Source organism: Lactuca sativa, chromosome 8 (genome assembly GCF_002870075.4).
Source record: "Lactuca sativa cultivar Salinas chromosome 8, Lsat_Salinas_v11, whole genome shotgun sequence".
Lineage (NCBI taxonomy): Eukaryota > Viridiplantae > Streptophyta > Magnoliopsida > Asterales > Asteraceae > Lactuca > Lactuca sativa.
In genome coordinates, this window is record NC_056630.2 from 94,446,511 (window position 1) to 94,464,940 (window position 18,430).

Genomic DNA, 18,430 nt, shown 5'->3' on the forward strand with positions numbered 1-18,430 from the left:
GAGTGCATGTGGGAGTGTACGGTTAGAAGAGAAAAGGCAAGAGAAGAGAGAGAAAGTAAGAGAGAATTAAAGTGTGTGTGAGAGAGAATCTATGTGTATGGAGCATCACTCAATTTATTGAATACATCATTAGATTCATATTCTTCTTCTTCTCTTTCTCTTCTATTTTGATCTGACATCATCCAATTGATTGGGATTTCACACCATCAATTGGATCTGATTGATACACAAGCAGTTTTGGGGACTTACAATTGGTATCAGAAAATAGACCCTTCAACTTTGGGTACGTTACACAGACTCAGATTGCACGTTATCACTTGTTAATATCACTTTCCAAAACATCTCCCTCAAGCACATTCCATAACCAACATACTTTCTTTTTGTTTTTCTGATTTTCTAATGTTTTTGGATTTTTTTAAATTTTCTAATTTTTGTTTTGGTTTTATTTAATTTATCTATGTTTTTGGATTTTCTAATTTTTCTATGTTTTTGGATTTTCTAATTTTTCTATGTTTTTGGATTTTCTAATTTTCATGTTTTTGGATTTTCGAATTTTCTCCCCCAAAATTTGTGCATAAAAAAATGAAAAAACAATGCGCAAATTTATCCTAAGATAGACATAAAAAAATTAATCCTCAAAACGGATCATTTTTAGAAAATTAACCAGCACATCGAATCGAGCTTTGTTAAACGGTTTGGTGAACAGATTTGCTACATTACTATCAGAGCGGACCTGTTCTAGCCAAATGAGCGAAGGCTCATAACATTCTCTGATAAAATGAATCTTGATGTCAATGTGCTTGGTTTTTGAGTGTTGGACCGGGTTTTTGGCAATTTGGATCGCAGCCTCATTATCACAGAAAAGAGTGGTTTCTTGAAAATTCAAACCGTAGTCCAACAGCTGATGTTGGATCCAGATAACTTGTGAACAACAAGCAGACGCAGCGACATACTCCGCTTCTGCTGTTGAGGTGGAAACGGTATGCTGCTTCTTACACTGCCATGAAACCAATCTATCGCCCAGAAATTGGCATCCTCCTGAATTCAATTTTCTATCAAGCTCACACCCTCCATAGTTGTTGTCTGCAAAAGCGTAAAGGTCAAATTCTGGATTTTTCGGATACCAAAGACCCAGTTTTGGGCACCCTTTGAGATACCAAAAAATCCGTTTAACAGCAAGTAAATGAGAGATTTTAGGATTAGCCTGGTAGCGAGCACATTGACAGACCGCAAACATTATGTCTGGGTGACTGGCAGTTAGATACATGAATGATCCGATCATTGATCGATAGTGTGTCTGATCTACGGATTCACCCTCAAGATCAGGGGTCAAAAGAGGTCTTTCCGCCATGGGTGTAAGAGCAGGTTTCACGTCTCGAAACCCGAACTTCTCCAGTACATCATCCACATACTTTTCTTGGTGAATAAGGATTCCGGTTGAAGATTGTTGGACCTAAAGCCCCAGAAACATGGTCATCTCCCCAAGCGAACTCATCTCGAACCGCTTCTTCATCACAGCTTCAAACTCTTTCCAAAGTTGTTGGCTTGTCGACCCGAAAATAATGTCGTCTACATAAATTTGAACAAGTATTTGATTGGGACCGACATGTTTGAGGAATAGGGTTTGATCAATGGTGCCTCGGGAATAGCCGTGGTTGAGCAAATGTTGAGTCAGGGTAGCATACCGAGCTCTAGGAGCTCGATGCAATCCATACAGAGCTTTGTCTAACTTGTAAACATGATTGGGAAGTTTGGAGTTAACGAAACCGGGTGGTTGGTCAACGTAAATCTCCTCCTTGACCTTGTCGTACAAGAAAGTTGTCTTGACATCCATTTGGTATATGGTGAAGTTCATGTAGGAAGCATAAGCAAGGAAGATACGAATGGCTTCCAAACGAGTAACTGGAGCATAAACTTCCGTATAATCAAGACCCTCATCTTGCCGAAACCCTCAAACCACTAATCTCGCCTTTTTGTGCACAATTACACCGGAGTCGTGTTGTTTATTCCGAAAGACTCATCGGGTGTCAAGAGATTTCTTTCCTTTTGGCAGCTCCACCAACTTCCAAACCCCGAGCTTCTCGAATTGATTCAGTTCATCATGCATGGCTTCAACCCAACTGGGCTCATTCAGAGCCATTTCGATAGATTTGGGCTCTATCTGAGAAATGAAGCAAGAGTAGAGACACGTGTTAACATCCCCACTTTGACTTCTCGTTTGAACGTTGTCGCCCAGCTGGCCAATGACGTTCTCAATTGGATGGTCGTGCTGAATGCGTGCAGGGATCTCATAGCTGATATCATTGATAGGGACTGGAAGAGTATGAATGTTAACCACTCCATCATTTGTTGTTTGATTCACAGAAGATGAACAAAGTTCGTTCGGAGGATCTGCTACAAACTCTTCAGCAATACTTTTTGGAAAAAGAAGTTCCATCAGATTTGAAGTTACAGCGGAAGTCTTGTGGTTCATGAACTCTCTTTCCACCGGAGTTAGAGTAGTAGCAACAGCATCAGGAAAGGTTGTTGAGGAGAAGACTCAGAAGATTCAGTGTGAACAGAGGGCACCATTGGAGGATCAGAAGAAATCAGTGGTGGTCGGTTGACGAATTCGTCTTTTTCATCTTCAATAATGATCTTCGGATTTTATGTAGATCCTTCTTGATTATCTGAGGACACATTGAATGATTTGAAAAGAGATGTGTAGTCAAATAGCCAATCAGGACCCACTCTTGCATCTGTCTCATTTTCTTCGAGCCAACGAACATCGAAAGATTATACAATCTATTTTGTCTTCTTGTTGTAATCCCTGTAAGCAGTTCGAGCAGCATATCCAACAAAGTAACAGTCATCGGCTTTTGCATTGAATTTGGGGTTGGTTTATATCCTTTCACTCATATTCGATCAAAGCGTTTTTAGTTGAAATTCACATCTACCAGATCGTTTTCCGGTTGGAATTGGAGTGATTGATTCTGATGGAGCAATGTTAATCCAAAATCTATCAGGTAATTGCAAAACTCTTGGATGGTAAATCAAGAACCCTAAATTTCAAAACCCCAAGAATCCCAGTTTCATCAATCAAAGTATAAATCCAAAATCTTACATCGATCCCGTTACATTATCAACTCCTCTTATCCAATGGCAAAACACTTTTCGACGATGGTGTATTGTACCATGAGAATTCTTCACCATCAACGGTGCACCTCCTGCTTTGTCTCCATGGAGGTAAGGGTGGGTTTGGGCCGTTACTTCGTGGAGCGGCGACGAAAGCTGGTCAGAAGAAGATGAATAACTTCGATGCGTGTCGGGATATGAGTGGTCGGAGGCTAAGGCACGTGAACGCGGAGAAGAAGGTGGAGGAATGGTTGGCTGAAGAGAAAGAGCAGAAGCTTGAGAAGGTGGCGGAGTAATTCATTAAAAAGAAAGTTAAGATGGTGAAAAAGGTCGGCGGTGGCGATGGGGCGGAAAAGTATGTAGAGAAGTATCGAAAGGATTCAGCCAAATGTATGGAGGATCTTGATAAGTCGGTTAAGGAATCACTTGCTGGTGGATTTCGAAAATCAAAGAGAACGGTTGTGGGGATAGACGTGGAGGATGGTAGTGGTTCGAAATCTAAGAAACTTAAGATCTGGATGGGAAAGCGAAAAGTGGATGACAATGACAGTGATGAGATAGATGAGGATGATAGTGATGATGAGAATGAGAAATCCGTGGTTACCAACAATGAGAACCAATCAGATTCCAATAAGGAAGCAGATGGAAGTTTAGCATCTGTTACTGGTGGGAAACTTGAAGGAGAATCATCAGTTGGTTGTTCATCCGAGAGTGCATCAGAGGAAGAAAAGGAGAGTGTTGCAGAAGGACAAGTGAGATCCATTAAAGATTCAAATGATGAAGTTCCTCATCATGAAGGGGTTGATGCATCAATGATACATGAAGAGATCATTGTAAATGAAACAACAATATTGGGAGTTGAATCTGAGAAATCCACCAAAGCTGAGTTTGGTGACTTGGAAGAAAAAGAGTGTGAACTTCCAAGAGCTTCAACTGTGCAAAATGATGTAGAAGAGAAAATTTCTGATTCTAAATTAGGAGTCAAGTCTCCTCCTGTCTTGGAGAAGCCAATAAATTTTGAGGAGTTCAACTCAGCAGTAGAAATGGAGGTTGTTGGTATGGAAAGGCTTAAATCTGAGCTTCAAGAAAGGGGATTAAAGAGGAGGAGATTGGTGGGTCCAAAAATATGGTTTATATTTTGCTTTTCTATGAAAATATATTTTTCTATAATGTAATATGTAATTTTGTGGCTGTGTACAACTACACATGTGTGTGCGGCCGCACACCCTATGTATGGCCGCACACGCGTGTGCAGCTGTACACTTGTGTGTTGCTGGTGGCCCATGTCTCATATATATAGGTTGAGGAGTGCATGTGAGTGTATGGTTAGAAGAGAGAAGGCTAGAGAAGAGAGAGAAAGTTAGAGAGAAGAAGTGTGTGTGAGAGAGAATCTATTGTAAGGAGCATCAATCATATTCATTCAATACATCATAGATTCATCTTCTTCTTCTTCTTCTTCTTCTTCTTCTTCTTCTCATTCTCTTCTATACTGATCTAACATCATCCAATTGATTGGGATTCTGCACCATCAGTTGGATCTGATTGATACACAAGCAATTTTGGGGACTTACAATTGGTATCAAAGCAAGGTTGTATCAGTCGATTTTGTCAGATCTGGAGCTTATTTGATCTTATTTTGAAAAGATAATTGCGTTTTTGGATAGATCTCAGAAAAATAAGGGGGGTTTTTTCTTTGCATTTTTCATAAAAACGAGTTTTTGATCGAGTTTTGGAGCAAAAAAGGGGTGAAAAACGTCATTTTTTTCACGAATCTGTTGAAGGTGTGCGGCTCAGCAGCCCCGGTGTGCGGCCTCAGATTGTGCGGCTCGGACGTGTGTGGTCTCGGTGTGCGGTCCAACATCTTCACTTCGGCCTCGCATCAGCATCCTCGCACATTGCATCGCAGCAGCCTCGCCTCGGATCCTCGGCCTCGCTTCATCCTCGCATTAAAAATAGAAGCGGATTTGGGGATTGCCGGGAATCAAACCCGAGATCTCTAGTTAAGCATCCCAGCGCCTTACCAACTCGTCTAGGAGGCTCCTTGTTTCATACATCCGAAATTTAGAATATAACTCATCCTTTTCGCATATAATTTCGCAAATTGACATTTTCAACCCCAAAAATTCAAAATTTTATTTTTAAAATCCTTTTTCAACCCAAAAATTTTAGTTTTTAAATTTTAACTTTTATTTTTGACTTTTTACTTAAAATGACTTTTAAAAGTTGACCTTTGACTTTAAATTTTGACTTTCTCGTTTGACTTTTTATTTTTCAAATTTGGCTTTTCGGTTTGACTTTTCAAGTTTGACTTTTAAGGTTGACTTTCTCGGTTTTTAAGTCAAAGGGCAATTAAAAATATAAAAAAAATTTAAAAATTAAAAAAAATGAGTTCCACATCAATTTCGGTAAATGAAGTTTCATGTACTCCATCTTGTAAAGCTACGATTAAATTTCTTCGCGAACAAATTGATTTGCTAAAAAGAGAAAATGAGGACCTTAAATATGAAGGCTATACTCTAAGGAAAGATCAGAAATTGTTAAAAGCACAACTAGAAGCAAAAACCAAAGACTTTCGGAAGCTAAGGAAGACTACAACAACAAGTGTGAAAATTACGATCACATTAAAGGCAAACTTGCTGCTATAACTGAAGAACTTGACACTTTGAAAATAAAGTGTGGAAAAACAGATGTTAGTTTCAAAAATTACATTGCGTCAAGTAAGACAGTCGAGTCCCTATTTGAAAATCAATTGAGATTCAAAGATAATCAAAACAAGGGTCTAGGGTATGATAGTGTTCCTCCCCCTTTCAATCATAACTATATATCCATACCTTTGACTCAGGAAGAGATTGACCGAGAACCATTTATGGTATATGGTAAACCAGTTGTTGAACAGGCAACTGAGGATGTTGAGTTGAACAATACTAATGCTTCTATTTCATGTGCAGGTAAAGTAGCAGAGGATGAGAACAAGGAGAACACCATTGAACAAACCAACATCTCCTTGAACTCTGAATCTGTTGCTTCGAACTCAGCTGCTTCTGATCAACATGTTGTTGGTAAATACATGCCACCAATTCCAGCGAATCAGGGTGCCTGCTGCAAGTGTGCATGTGCGAACAACAAGAGACAAGGCATGGACAAGCCACCAGGGGCAGGAAGAAACAACTCCACAGTAAAGAAAAAGACATGCTTTCACTGTGGAACACCTGGACACATTGCCAGAAATTGTCCAAATCGCGCATACGTTCCCTACTATGCACACGGCTGGCAGAACGCGCAAAGTGGGAGATTCTACAAAAGAAACCCTTCCAGGTCACGTTCAGATAATGGTGACTGGAACATGCAGAAGGCTAAGAATCAAACCCACAAGGCCAAGAATCTAAATCCCAAAGGCAAGAAGGGAATGTCGGCCAAGAAGCCAAATCCAAGAGATGCTCCCATGAAGTCAAAATCAAAGTCATCTCAACGGCCGACATCAAGTTCAAAAGAAAGTACTGAGCCACCCATCAGATCGAAAAAGAAATGGGTTAAACCCAACTACAAATGGGTTCCAAACGCTCACTCTCCCAAATCTTCTAACGATTCTAACATTTCTACATCTTCTGTTTGTGATAAAACAGGATATGTTATGGAAGAGAGTATCGTGCAAGGATGAAAAAGGACAATTCAGTTTCAAAATGGACTGGGTTCCAAAGACCAACTGATCCCACTCTGTGTCGGAGCAGCTATGGAGGCATATCATCAGACTTCGGTTTGTTGGTTGTGGCTGTTCCTGGCACTTTATAGGGGACATCTCTCAACTGTACAACATTCAGACATTGTTTGAGAGTATGTGTCCTTTGCGGGAAGGGAAGAAAGGAAGGGGTCACTCATGGGGATTGTGCTTAACGATGTGAAGAATTTTCGGATCTGTTCTGAGATTACGCGTGCTGTTCTCAGACCTTCTGGATGCAAATTCAATCGGTGACTTACGATTTGAGTTTTCTTCTCTATACTCCTAAGTTTATCTTAAGCTTATTCGCTTTAAAGACTAATTTTTGTTTTAGGATAGTTTAAATTTGCACATTTACTTTCGTTTCTCTCCTATGCACAAATTTAGGAGGAGAAATAAAAACAAAAAATAATTAGAAAATTTTAAAAAATAAAAATCCAAAAACATTAGAAAATCATAAAAACAAAAAGAAATTATGTTGGTTTTGGGAAGTGATATTATCAAGTGATAACAGGCAATCTAAGTCTGCGTAACGTACCCAAAGTTGAAGGGTCTATGCTCTGGTTTGATGCGTCGGTAGGCACGAAAGATTCTAAATGGACTTGACTAGGCAGAGTTGAACTTAAGAAATTCTTAGTCTTGACAAATTTTGACCTAGTTAGATCCGTTCAGCCTGACAATACGACGCTCGGATATGTTGAGCAGGGAGATATATATATATATATATATATATATATATATATATATATATATATATATATATATATATATATATATATATATATATATATATGGGAATCTATTCGTCACATTAATTGAACCCGTATCTGGAACCGTGGTTTAACTTTTCCTCCATGTGCGGATTTTGTCCTTAATTCCGGTATTGATGGGGCAACTGGTAAATTCTGATAAATTAGGTCTGTAGAAAATCATTTTCTTTCTTTCTGTTTGTTAGTCATATGTTACCTCCTCTGCGTGATTGGAAGAGATCCGACCTGGACTGTAACATATGCAACTCTATTTCTCTGCATATTATACATATATATATATATATATATATACATATGAAATTCCTCCTATCTGTTAGCCATATGTTGTCTCATTTGCATGACTAACAATCCGACCTGGTACACAGCATATGCACTATAAATGATAATACTCTGAATCTATCTTCTCCCCTAATGATGGTCTGCTCATCCGATGTAAGGAGTACTCTGGAATTCTTTGATTACTGGGGCATATCAGGAAGCGGGAAACACGTTCCAGTACAATTAAAATTGAACACTCAAAGATTGTCAATAGATCTCGCTGCTCAATTTAGGTGGACAACAATATCCCTGGTCGTCGTCAGATGAATGGTCCTTAAGATATTATAGTATCTAGAAACTTAGGATCAGATATAATATCTAGGAATTTAGGATCACATTGTCTTGTCACATATAGTATGTCCTAATTTTGTCACAATTTTTCATGTTTAAGTGGACAACAATAACGACGATCGACCAGACAAATACGTGAAGATAGAAGGTACCGACAAGCGGATAAAGGTTGTCTAAAAACTTTGGTCCCAAATCATTCTTAAAGTTAGATATCATTTTATTTTTATTTTAGGGGGAGAATTAAAAATAATTCAAAAATCAAACAAAAATCAGAAAATTAAAAAAAAAATCCAAAAAATAGTGTTATTTCTTGTTCAAAAAAATCAGAAAATCCAAAAATATTTTTGTTTCTGTTTTTATTTTTCCAGAAAATATCAAAAATCCAAAAATATTCTTTTGTGTGCTAATTTTTTTCTTTTAGTTTTGTTTTGTCTTGAAAAGTGATTTCAGGCGTAGATGAGACTTGTGGAGACTGTATTGAAGATCATCTGAGCCAAGGCTTCATCCGTGAGCATCGAAGAATTTTCATTCGAAGGAGCAAGAAATGAATATTATTCTTTCAATCTTCAATCTGTCAACCCCAGAAGCATGGTGAAATTGTACTTGAAGATTATGTGACAGATTGCATTTAAGCCTCCTCAATCAATTTGTTGGTATCTATGAACCTGCTGAAGTGATCCAGAAGATTCGTTCTCTATGTTCTCTCTGAAGATTCTCAAGTTGAAAGTGCTATCTTTCAAGAATCTTTTCATCAAGCCTCCTCACCCAATGTGCATTCAATGTCAAATTCTGCAGAAAGCCCAACTACTCAAGATAAAGTCATTTATTGAAGATTCATATGTTCATCTTGATGTTGTGAAGAAATTTGAAGATTAAAGTTGAAGCCAAAGCTCCCATTGAAGATTGACAAGAAAAGCCAGCTACTTTTTAGGGGGAGCTTGTTGGGTCATTTAGAAAAGAAAGCTATAAACCAAGGGAAAGATTGTTGGGTTATAATTATTGGTTTATACTTTGATTTTCTAGGAAAATATATTTTTTTCTATAATATAATATGTAATATTGTGGCTGTTTATGGCTGCACATGTGTGTGCGGCCGCACACGCGTCTGCAGCTGTACACTTGTGTGCTGCTGGTGACCCATGTCTCATATATATATATATATATATATATATATATATATATATATATAGGGTGAGGAGTGCATGTGGGAGTGTACGGTTAGAAGAGAAAAGGCAAGAGAAGAGAGAGAAAGTAAGAGAGAAGTAAAGTGTGTGTGAGAGAATCTATGTGTACGGAGCATCACTCAATTTATTGAATACATCATTAGATTCATATTCTTCTTCTTCTCCTTCTCTTCTATTTTGATCTGACATCATCCAATTGATTGGGATTCCGCACCATCAATTGGATCTGATTGATACACAAGAAATTTTGGGGACTTACAGCATCTTAATTTCAAAGATATTAACAAGCTAGTTCTTAGTGACCAAGTGCGAGGACTTCCTCTCCTAAAGTATGATAAAGATAATCTTTGTGCAACATGCGAAATGGGGAAATAGAGCAGGAAGAGTCATCCAACGATTTTGAATACGAAAGTCATTGGGCCACTTGAACTTTTGCATATAGACCTTTATGGTCCTTCTGCAATTGAAAGCATTGGTGGTAACAAATATATTCACGTAATTGTAGATAATTTTTCTAGATTCACTTGGGTGCATTTTCTTCAACAGAAATCAGAAGACACTCCTAAGCTCAAGTACTTCATAAAGCAGATAGAGCTACAATTGCGAAAGCTAGTTCGTAACGTTCACAGTAACAACAGTATGGAATTCAAAAACCAAGCATTTGAAGAATTCCTGAATACGAAAGGAGTACCTCATAATTTTTCAACTCCTTATACTCCTCAACAAAATGGAGTCGTTGACAGACGAAACCGTTCGTTGTACGAAGCTGCGAGAACCTTGTTGCCATTCGTGAATCTGGCAGTGTCTCCTATATTCAGTAATTTCTTCAGGAGTAGATTTAGTTTCATCAATCTCGTTTGGCTCCTTTTCGAGAACGTATTCCTTGTCCTTGAACCTCAAGTCCATTCTAATGTTGCGGATCCAATCATTAAAGTTAGAACCATCAAAGGTGACCTTCGAGCAGATGCTCAAGAGCGAGAAGTGGTTGGAAGATCCAGAAGCATTGTTTGAAGTTGACATCTGAAAATGAAAAAGGATAAGATATGATTAGATAAGAAAATCCTTAATATAACACCCAAATAAAATATTAAGGCTAGTACCTGACTAAATAATTCACAATTCAGAAGAGGTATGTTGTAATCTAATTTCAAATTATTTAAAGGTAGGTAAATGACGATTTACCAATTTCACCACCAAGAAAACAAAATTTTAAGCGAATTAAGTTTTAAACGAAATTCCTAGGTCTTTTGGGTTTCATTGAACCACTCATTATAGCCCCAAACCAGCCTCCTTCACTTCCCAGAGACTTATTCCTGAAACCCTATCCTCCTTGAAGTGTGTGTGAGTGATCCTAGCCTTGTGAAGGATCTTTTGGTGCATTTTGGAGCAAGGAGAATAAGGAGAAGGTAGAAGAGCTCAAGGAAGAAGAAGTAGATCTAGAATACACTCCTCTTTGGCCGTCCCTTTTGGTAATAAAGCTTCCATCTTGATTATTGTGCTAATAGATCTAGTTTGTCCCCAAATTGTTGGTTTCAAGCTCAACCCCCCCCCCCCCCCCCCCCAAATCCTTTGTGATAAAGCCTTGTGATCGAGTCATATCTCAGATCTAGCCTCTCTTGAGCTCCAGAAGCTCAAGGAGACCACCTTTTGGCAGCCATGGCTTTGTTTTAGTCAAGTAACCCCCCCCCCCCATAATAGCGAAGTATGAGTGTTATTGCTTCATTTCATCTTGGATACACGTAAAGTTAGCAACTTTACGTGTTCAGATAGTCCCAGAAGCTTAGATCTACGAATTGGATGCACTAAGGTTGATTAGAATCGACTGTTTGGAATCTACATTCAAAGGACTCGGCGAGGCGTTCTTCTGAATCGACGAGTCAGGTCGCGAGTCTTAGACTCCCGGTTCAGTAGTAGCGAGCCTATGTAGTGAGTAGAGTAAGGACTCAGTGAGTCAAGACTTGGATCTGGAAGTTGGCGGACTCGATGAGTTGTTCATACGACTCGACGAGTCATAGACTGGGTGTGTTCTTCTGTTGAACGGGAACTCGACGAGTTGTTCATACAACTCGACGAGTCGGATGAAGTTAGACTCGATGTTAGTATCGAAGAAGAACCCTTCGAGTCTTTACCAAACTCGACGAGTAGAAGCGGGTAGAGGATTAGAATAGATGATAGGGACTCGGCGAGTTGGCGGCCCAACTCGGCGAGTTCGGTCAACTGAAAGTTGACTTTGACCGGGAAGTTGACTTGACAGGGGTAAATAGTCATTTTACCCTGAGATTAGTTATCAGTATTTGATTTAGTGTTTATGGGATTTGTAGTCGGGGAGTTCCGGAGCAGCAGTCAGACAGTTTCAGATCTAGCATCTCAGTAGCCAGCGTTACGAGGTGAGTTTCCTTCCAGTAGGAACGGGTCTACGGCTACAATGTCGACCCGTTTAGTCAGCAGTAGTTCCGGACTTCGGTCCGATGCAGTAGTTCAGTATGCTTGATGTCTTTGTGATTCAAGCATGTCTTTGTGTTATGTGTTCCAGACTTCGGTCCGATGCAGTATGCAGTATATGTGTTTATCCTAGTAGTTATGATTATGCTATGCTATGATCAGTCAGTTTCCGGACTTCGGTCTGATGCAGTTTCCGGACTTCGATCCGATGCAGAGGGCAAGGCCCTGGTTAGTCTCCGGACTTCGGTCCGATGCAGTTTCCGGACTTTGGTCCGATGCAGAGGGCAAGGCCCTGGTTAGTTTTCGGACTTCGGTCTGATGCAGTTTTCGGACTTCGGTCCGATGCAGAAGTCAAGGCCCTGGTTAGTTTCCGGACTTTGGTCCGATGCAGTTTCTGGACTTCGGTCCGATGCAGTTTCCGGATTTGGTCTGATGCAGTGGGCAAGTCCCAGTATGTGTTTATATGTTATTGTATGGTATGTGGTAGTTCGGGGGAGCTCACAAAGTTTCGTGCTTACAGTTTTCAGTTTTGGTTTCAGGTACTTCCGCTAGCAAGGGGAAGAGCTCGGGATGATGGCATGGCACACACCACAGTTACAGTTTTTATCCTGGGAGTTTTATTCAGTCATTTTGATATGATATTGATTTTAGTTTGATTTGATACATTTATTAGGGGTGTTCGTTTGGATGGATCGGTTTAATCCGATCCGATCAAGTGAATTCAAATTAATTTCGATTTTCAAAACATACATCCAAATAGTACAAACTAAATTCAAATCCGATCCGATCCAACCAAATTATAATTCGGTTGGATCGGTTTTTTACAATTCGGTTTTCAAGAATTAAGACATTCCAACAAATATATAACTTTAGTATTAACTTACTTTATAATATAAGCTAAAAAATATTGTTTAATTAGTTGTCAATTAAAACTTATAAACAACTATCAAGAAAAATATATTATAGTTTACTACTTTATTGACAATTTTTTTATAAGAAGTACGTATTAAAGTGTTATAATAGATGAAAATTTTTAATATACTAAAAGAACAATTTAGTAAATTTATAAATTATTAAAGATATATATTAAAAATAACAAAATAATAAATTGCAATTCGTTTTTTTCTTTTTTGGATTATTCGGTTTTTATTTTATAAACCAAAACCAATCCGAAATCCAAAATAATAATTTGGTTTTGATAAAAACCAATCCAAAAATCTGAATATCCAAACCAAATAGTCCGATCCAAATTGTTCAATTGGACAATTCGGTTTCATCCAAATAGTGAACAGTCCTAATATTTATTATGGCATTTCGAGACATGCGATGCATGGTTGGTTTTGTTATATAACATTTGATGTTGTGGCTTTTAGTATTGTTAAAACAAAATTTTTTTGTGTTGTATTTTTGGGATGTTACATACGAGCTACCCATTTCCACCCTTTATTAGTCCATATCAGGGTGTCGATTAACCACACACGCTCCACTAACAACTTTTATAAAGTTCAATGTGCAATTTCATGGATTAGTATAAAATTCACATTTTCCTAAAGTAACTCAGATTTGGGAATTTTATAAAAACATGTAGTTACTTTGTATATCATTATACTTATTAATGAGATTTTAGTGTCCTGTCAAACTCGTTCACCAATCAAGGAAGTGGTGGGTGAGAGTGGACACCCACTCAACCGCCATTTTATAGGCAGTTTCCTTATACACCCCTTATAATCGGCTTCATGAATGAGGCCTACTAACATTAAGACTGACTTTTCTTATACATATATATATATAAATATTAACTTTTAATTTTACAATATATAATGGTGTATTTTAAACCTTTTAAAATACTAAGGTTCTTAAATTTCAAATTTCAAAATTAAACTATTTAATTTAAATTTTAAATCTTAAAACCAAGGATGTAATTTTTAAAACTTTTCAAAAATACTAGGTTAAATTTTTAATAATTAAATTAACAAATTAATTTTATCTTTATCAAAACTTAACCCCAATCATGAATTCATGATAAGGATACAAAACTACTGATTAAAATATCCCATTTTAAACAATTAAAACGACTTTAAGGTAATTATCTTAATCAAACCATTTAACAATTATCAAAATCGAAAATTCAGGATCTGACAGTGCAACTCGCCGAGTTGGGAAATGCACTCGTCGAGTTGATGTCAACCCATCGAGTTCCAAGATGAACTCGCCGAGTTCGATGAGCAGAATGACGATTTTGTTCCCTTCTCCATTGAATAATTCACAATTGCATCATATTCAACAAAAAACTAATCCTAGGCTCTGATACCACTGATGGGTTTTGAGCATAACAATAATTCCTAAGTGTGCATGCAACCCTAATGCTTTGGATCTAGGTTTTCTCTAATTGAACATGAAAACTTGAACACAAAAAGGAGAAACCCTAGGAAGTGTATATAATTTTTGAAATTTATATAAAACTAAGGTTAGGTTTACATGCCTTGATTGTTATATTGTAATAACAATAATTCCCTTGTAGATCTTAAAGTTTGAGAACTTACAGTCATAAGTGTAACACCTCTAATGGATCACAAACACACAAAGCAAGCGAATGATATGAGAGAGAAGGGATAGATCAAATTTTCGGATATTGCTTCTTCCAAAGAGTGGCCGAAAATCATAGTCCTAAGGATTCTTTATATAGTGCACTAAGGATGCTATGGATTAACCCTAGTTTCAAATATGGTAATTATCCACCTCCTTTAATTATCCATATATGATAAGATACTCTAGAAACTCTAGAATAATCTTACATGTATCATCGCAAAACCTTCCATGCTTCCCTAGGAAGTGTAACACCGTAAATTTCAAAACAATTTTTCACATTTTATAAAAACACAAATCATTTAACATTCATAAAAACATTAATGTTTGAAACCCAATCCATGCTATATAAAATTCCCAAGATCTGATAACATAAAATCCCGTGTGTGTGTACTGATCAAGCCGGCGCCTTCCCACGGTCATCACTAGTACCTGAAACAAATAACACCAACACTGTAAGCACAAAGCTTAGTGAGTTCCCCAAAATACCACACATAACACATATTAGCCACTCGAGGCTATAACTCTGTGGGTCCGTGGACCCTACTCTGTGAACCCTCTGGTTCTAACTCTGTGAACCTTCCGGTTCCAACTCTATAAACATGCACAACATAAATCACATAGAAATAATGCAGTACAACACATAACATACATATAGCATACAAATACTCTGTCACATAACTCTGATTACCTACTCAAGGTAAAGTATAGTGAGAAGACTCACCTCGCGTATCTCGATAACTCGCAAATCCCGGAAATCACTCGCGCTCGATCCCCCGAGCTATAATCCTCCTATAACACAATATATCTCTAATTAACACTTTCACAACTAAGGTTGACTACCCCTATCAAGTCAACACTGGTCAACGGTCAACTTTGATCGGACTCGGCGAGTGCACTAGAGCGACTCAGTGAGTCTATACGTGTTCACTGACTCCCTAGGATCCTCTCTTGACATGCTGAGTACTTCCCTGACTCGACGAGTTCCACCTGGCATGAATCGCGGGGCCACCACGACTCAACTCGCCGAGTCTCAAGAACAAGTCGACGAGTTCTAGCTTGACTCAGTCCACCCGTCAACCCTCTCTGACTCTCCCTGACTCACTGAGTCAACCCCTTAACTCGGCAAGACCACTCGCTGAGTGGTTATGGACAATATTCATGCTACTCGCCGAGTCTGTTCTTCGGACTCGGCGAGTCTATGCCATGCATAAACTCAAACTCACTCCTGAGGTCAGATCCGTTCCAATAACTCATAGATCCAGTCCTTCCAAGCACATACATCACGTAAAGTTACAATCTTGGTGCTCATGCAAAGGTCCAAAGGCCTTATTTGATGATATGGTCTCTAGAATGCTATTCTAAGCTCATGGCCTCCATTAACACTCATAAAGCTTTAGGGAAAAGAGTCTTTGGACCTCTTTGGGTCCAGATCTAAAGCACCAACACAAGAAGAGGCCAATTACTCCATGGATCATTCCACAAAGAAACCCTAACTCTAAGATTTACACCAAGGACTGAGAAAGGAACGAATGGTTACCTCAAATGAAGTCTCTGAGCTCAGGAATCACTGGATTAGCACCTCCTTTGGTCTCCTCTTGCCTTGATCCTCTTCTATATGCAAAAACACCCACAAATAGTCAAGGATCTTCCTCTTCTCTCTCACAAAACGCTCAAGGACTCTTTAGGGTTCTCTCTGGGGTTGGTGGCCGCAAATGACAGCCATAAGCCCCTTTAAATAGGTCTCATACCCTGGAAATTAGGGTTTCATTAAACAGCATGGACTCGCCGAGTCCACCTTTTGGACTCGCCGAGTCCGGACGTGAACCCTTGCCCAAACCGTAATCATACTCGGCGAGTTTGAGCTCCAACTCGCCGAGTCTCCCCACAAATCACCAAAAATTATAAGAATAAATAATACCTAGGAATCCGGGCTGTTACAGGAAGCTTCTAGACCCTTTTTCTCAACTATTAAACAATTGCACTTTTAGTCATTACACTATTAATTAATTCATTTAATCCCAAAATCAATTCCAAATCAGTTTCTGATTAAATATTAACTAATAACATCATTACTAATTAATATATTATTTCCATAACATATTAATAAATCATTAATTCCAATTTATTAATCAAATTAATGAATTCTTCCTCTTCCTCAATTAATCATCTTGTCTAGTTGCACGTGTGAAGGAAACCCAAAAGGATCATGGCACTATCAATTCAATTACATACCAATTATAGTTATGGGCTTATACACCTAATCCATATAATTGCAAGTATGACTTCAAAACTGATAAGCAATCGTAACTCTTAGAGCTTTTATCAAACTCAGATCGAGTCAGTTGCGTGTCCTGAAATAAAGGATCATATAATCCTCTCTTCTGCAAGATATCAAGTGCACAAATGACATGGTACAAAATCATTCTCATTGCTCAACAGTTTGTTTCCCAATTTTTTATTTGCAATGGCAAAGAACTTAATCGAACACATCAATTTAGTCCTGATAGGGCCCGACACATAAATCAACACCAAATCATCGAGGGGCCCAAGATATCGCTTTTCCCCTTTAGGGAAAAAGGAACAGATAAACTTTGACTCATATTCTTGTACTATTTACTCATCAAATCATGCATAACAATATGTTTTATAACACCAAGTTACTAATGTGTTTTATAACACCAAGCGAAAGAGCTCGGGATGACCGCATTTCACACACCACATTGTTCCGTATTTTATATGACTCTGATGTACTTGGACTCTTATTTCACTAAGGTTTTATAATATTGTTTTCGATAATAGTTTATTAATATAAAAATCAAAATTTTTGGTTTTAATGTTTGGGACGTTATATATATATATATATATATATATATATATATATATATATATATATATATATATATATATATATATATATATATATATATATATATATATATATATATATATAGAGAGAGAGAGAGAGAGAGGGAGGGAGAGAGAGAGAGGGGGGGAGAGAGGTAAGTCTGATTGAGAAAATAAAAAAGGTTGAGAATGGGGGAATCATTCTCAGCCAATTATTTATTTTTGCCACAAAACGCTCCGGCGTACCGGGCCGACAGAGGATGAGTAATATTTCATATATGGATATAAATATATGTGTATTCATATATGAACACACCACCTCCCTCCACCACAAACCACAACGACCGCCGCCACCTCCGTCACCACCACCACCAACCACCGCCACCTCCGCCGCCACCCACCGCTACCATATTCATATATGAATAACTAGTTCCGCTATACTTATTCATATATGAATATACATATTCATATATAAATACACTTTTTCATAAATGAATATACCTTTCCATATAGGTATTCATATATGAATATGACATGTTTCGTCGGCCCGGTACGCTGAAGCGCTTAAGCAGTGGATTCGAAATAAGTGGCCCAGATTCATTCCTTTATTGTCAACCTTTCTCTCTCTCTCTCTCTCTCTCTATATATATATATATATATATATATATATATATATATATATATATATATATATATATATATATAGGGGACAGTTCAAATAAAAACAATAAATCGTGTGAAAACGTAAAAACACTTTTTTATGTTATTATTCTGCAATGAATTTTATATCGACAACTTTATGTCATTATTCAGCAAAGAATAAATGAATAGTCAAAGGTTAAAAATTAAAATTAGAATTTACAACAAAAATGCACATACATAAGTTTATAATAGAATAATAACATTGTAATGAATATATGACTAATCGAAAGTCAATATTTATATTAGAATTACTTCAACAATAGACATATACAAAATTTATTACTAAATAATAACATAAACATAGTGTTTTTACTTTCTCACATTATTTACTGTTTTTATTTGAACTTACTTCTATATATATATATATATATATATATATATATATATATATATATATATATATATATATATATATATATACATATATATATATATATACATCATACATACTTATAAAGCTA

General features: G+C 37.5%; 1 pseudogene; it reads left to right on the forward strand.

The window, feature by feature from the left end:
* The first annotated feature begins 2,975 nt into the window (after positions 1–2,975).
* On the forward strand, positions 2,976–10,403 carry LOC111908326 (uncharacterized; annotated as a pseudogene).
* Positions 10,404–18,430: the final 8,027 nt, after the last annotated feature.